The 4620-nt window shown below is 37.0% G+C and overlaps 1 pseudogene; it reads right to left on the bottom strand.

Moving 5' to 3' along the window:
• Positions 1-4118: 4118 nt before the first annotated feature.
• On the bottom strand, positions 4119-4301 carry LOC125912042 (uncharacterized; annotated as a pseudogene).
• Positions 4302-4620: the final 319 nt, after the last annotated feature.

Below are 4620 nucleotides of genomic sequence, written 5' to 3' on the forward strand. Positions count from 1 at the left end.
AGATCCCTGCCTTCACCCTGCGTCCGGGCTGTCTGGTCATGTAGCAGTGCAGTGCACTTTGGGCTCTATCTCAGGCAGGCGAGCTGAGTTTTAAAACTCCATACTTTAGGAACCTGGTTTTGTGGGGGCCTGTGCTGATCCTTTGAGGGAGGCTCTCCCTGCAGTAGGTTTGTTGTTCCAGAACAACAGGTTTGTTCCAGAAAGGCAGTCACACCAAAGCTCAAGGGGATGGATTTGGAGTAAAGCACAGTCAGAGATCAGTGTACAGGTTAGCCATCCTCAGCAGGTGTCTGTGCACCTGTGCTGAGGGGCGGGGAAGGAAATGGAACCTGCCAGCTCTTTTGTCCTCAGAGAGGCAATGCCACCTCTCCCAGATGCTCTCCAAGAAGAGGGAGCCCTCTCTCCTAGTGCATCCCAGGGGATCCTCAGATCACGTCATCTGCCCCTTGGGCTATTTGTCTTCCTTCTCCACAGGAGCACTGCTCTGCCAGCCTCCACACCTGCTACAGCACGGACTTCTAAAACTCCAGTCTTTGGAGTTTAAGCTGGTTGTAAAAATTCGTGAAAATCAACCCCTTTCATTTTCCTAGTCAGTGGCTTTGGGGAAGTGTTTTCCTTGTGCCATCCCCTGCGGGCTTCTCTCTCTCTCTCTCTCTCTCTCTCTCTCTCTCTCTCCCATCTGTGACCAGCACTCCTTCCCCTCCACAGCACCCGTTATCTGTTTCTCCCTCAAACTATATCTCTGCACTTCCTACCTTCCACAATGTTGCCTCTTCTCTCTCTCTAGTTGTGCAGTTTGTTCTGTCAGTCTTCAGATGGATTTCATAGGTATTGAGGATGATTTGATACTTAGCTGTGTTTGAGGGACAAGGCAAGCCTAGGGTTCTTCTACTACTTTGCCATCTTAGCTTGGCGTGAAAATTTCTATCATGAGACTAATAAGACCCTGAACCATTCTTTCATTTATTCAATTCAGGAATTCTTTTATTAACAAATTTTGTTTTTTTGAAAAACATAAAATATTTCATAAACTTCCTAAGCATAGTAACTTAAATATTATATCCCTTGTGATATATGAAGAAGGTTACATATTAAGGAAAGAACCAGAAAGGAACCAGAAAGGAACTGGTGGGAAAAGGGTGTCCTCACTGAGAACTAAATCCTCCTGAAACCAAATATTTGAAGCTGGGGTAATATTTTATAGCCCTTTATTGGAGTGATAACCCCTGTTTATGAGCTCTACAGTATCTCTCTCTCTCTCTCTCTCTCTCCTTTTTTACTTTTAATGCTTAGTTATTTCTGATCTTAAAATTATAAATTCTGATTAAAGGTCCTCATCATAAAAGTTTATCTGTTTCTGATTGATAAACTAAACAGAATGCAACAGCATTAACAAAAATCCTATGGCATTTCATTGTTTCTTCTTTCATGTAAATAGGAAATATTCAACACCCCAGGATAAGTAAATTCTAGTCTAAAAATGCGGAATCCTATCTTCCAAATCTGAGATAGTTCTGATTTGCTAATTCACTAGATAGTTCTAATTCATTGAGCAAGTTTCAAGAGCTCTGTGCCTCAGTTTCCTCATCTGCAAAATAAGGATAATAATAAGCACTGTAATTGTAAGATTGTTATGAAGCTCCCTAAAAGGATTACTTTAACTATAACTTGGATTAAAGGAAGAAACATAAACTAACATTGAAACTTTCTTGGATGTAGAATACTCAAAGAGAAGTTATTAATAAACTTTCCAGGAATTAGAGTTTTAAAAGCTCTTCTGTAATTTAGGGCCTAGTTCATCTAAGTTCATCTTGTGTCTAAGGACACAATCCTACATGCCACCTGGTAAGACAAGTTTTAATATCTCCATCTCTACCTCTCTCTCTCTCTATCTCTCTCTCTTGCTCTCGCTCTCTCTATCTCTATCTCTATCTCTATCTCTATCTCTATCTCTATCTCTGAAGCATCAAGCATCATGGAAGCAAAAAACCCAAAAGTGAACATATACAGTTCCCAAATTAATTCATGACTATAGGGTTTTAACTTAACCTCATTATTCTTATAGTCTCAGAATAAAAGTACCAACACTATTATCAACAATATGAGTTATATATGCCTTTGGGGAATATCTCACTAAATGTGTAGAGTTAAATTACTATGCTTTAAAGTAATTTCAAATAGTTTCTCTTGACAGATTTTTAGATAATGCTTTATGCAACTTAAAATTTTTTTATTTCCCCTTTCCTTCCCCCATGGAGGAAGGCAAACCATAAGAGACTCTTAATACAGAGAACAAACTGAGGGTTCATGGGGGCTGGGGGAGAGAGGAAAGTGGGTGATGGGCATTGAGGAGGGCACTAGTTGGGATGAGCACTGGGTTTGTATGGAAGCCAATTTGACAATAAATTATATTTAAAAAATAATAAAATAAATTTTTTTTATTAAAAAAAATTAATGTTTTTCTGAGAGAGAGAGAGACAGAGCATGAGCATGGGAGGGACAGAGAGAGAGAGAGGGAGACACAGACTCCAAAGCAGGCTCCAAGCTCCGAGCTATCAGCACAGAGCCTGACATGGAGCTCGAACTCACGAACCATGAGATCATGACCTGAGCCGAAGTCAGAGGCTTAACTGACTGAGCCACTCAGGTGCCCCTAAAATTTTTTTTATATTTATGTAAAAATTTACATGGTTCCAAAGTAAATACACAAAATAAGTTATATTCAGGGAAGTTTAGCTGCTTCTATTCCTGCTTTTTCCATTTTATTTCCCACCTCACTCTATCGACAATCATTACTTTTTTTATTAAAAAATTAAAGTATAATTTTACAATTTTTAGTGGCCTGTCCTATGAATTTAAACAAATGTGTGTAGTCATATGACCACTTCAATCAAGATACACAAAAGTTCGTTTACTCTAGTGAATTCCCTGCGCTCCATCACCAGCTTGTGGCAACCACTTGTCTATTTTTTGTCCTTCTAGTTTTGCCTTTGAAGAATGTCCCATAAATGGAGTTGTTCATATAGTCTTTTGAGTCTGCCTTCTTTCACTTAGAAAAGACATTTAAGATTTACTCATGATGTTGTATCAGTAAAGTGTTTTTTTTATTGATGAGTCATATTTCATTGTATGAATGTAATATAGCTTATTTATGTATTCCTAGTTGAGTGAGATTTGGGTTATTTTCAGTTTTAGGTGATTACAAATAAAGCTTCTGTAAATATTCACAAAAAGGTTTTTGTGTGAATATAGATTTCATTTCACTTGAGTAAATATTTCGTTGTGGTATTTGCTAGGTTATATGGTAATTGTGTCTTTAACCTTATAAGAAACCATTTTCCAAAGTGGCTGTAACATTTTATGTTCTTACCAGCAATGTATGAGAGTCCCAGTTGCTCAGCATCCTTGTCAACAATTGATATTATTTTTTATTTTAGCCATTTATTACTTATTTATAGCCATTTATTGTTTATATTAGCAATTCTAATAAGTATGTGGTAGTATGCCATTGTGGTTTAATTTGCATTTCTTTAATGGATAGTGATGTCCAATATATTTTTCCATATTTTTATAGGTCATCTGTGTATCTTTTTTGGTATTGTGCCTATTCTAATCTTTTGTTTATTTTATGTTGGGTTGTATGTGTCTTATTATTGAGTTTTGAGTGTTTTTTTTTTTTTTTTTGTATGTTCTGAATACAAGACCTGTGTCAAATATGTGATTTGCAAATACTTTCTCCCGGTTTAAGATTTACTTTTTCATTCTTAAAAATGTCTTTCAAAGAGTTCAAGGTCTTAATTTTAATTAAGTCCAATTTTCAACTTATTTTTTCTAGAAATGTAATAGTTTGAGATTTTACATTTGTCTTATAATTCATTTTGAGTCAGTTTTTTGTAATGGGCATGAAGTATGAATCAAGCTTCTTCTTTTTTTTTTGGTATGGATATCCAAATGTTCCAGTACCATTTGTTGAAAACTATCTGTATTCTGAATTACCTTTAAAATCTTGTAAAAAATCAATTGTTCATATACATGTGAATCTATTACTGACTCTCAATTTTATTCCATTAATCTAAATATACTTCCTCTGGTACCACCCTGTTCTTTCTTCTTCAGAAACCACTCGGACTGCATCCTCTCCCTCTTACTACCCCAAAGGAAGAGAGAAGAACAGTCATCAGTGGCAGAAGACAGTTGCAGAAACTAACACCTAGAGCTGCTCAGGAGTAAACACTACACCTTCTCCTTGTGTCCCACTGTCTTGATTACTGTAGGTCTATAGCAAGACTTGAAGTGGCCTTGCTATAAGATGAGTTCTCTAATTTTATTCTTCTTTATTAAAATCATCTTGGGGTTGCCTGGGTGGCTCAGTCAGTTAAGCATCTAACTTCGGCTCAGGTCATGATGTCACGGTTTCTGAGTTTGAGCCCCGTGTTGGGCTCTGTGCTGACAGCTCAGAGCCTGGAGCCTGCAGATTCTGTGTCTCCCCATCTCTCTTCCCCTCCCATGCTCATGCTCTGTCTCTCAATAGTAAATAAATGTTAAAAAAATTTTTTACATTGTCTTGGCTATTGTAATTTCTTTGTTTTTCCATATATATTTTAAAACCAACTTGTTGAT

The sequence above is a fragment of the Panthera uncia genome (genome assembly GCF_023721935.1).
Source record: "Panthera uncia isolate 11264 chromosome C1 unlocalized genomic scaffold, Puncia_PCG_1.0 HiC_scaffold_3, whole genome shotgun sequence".
Lineage (NCBI taxonomy): Eukaryota > Metazoa > Chordata > Mammalia > Carnivora > Felidae > Panthera > Panthera uncia.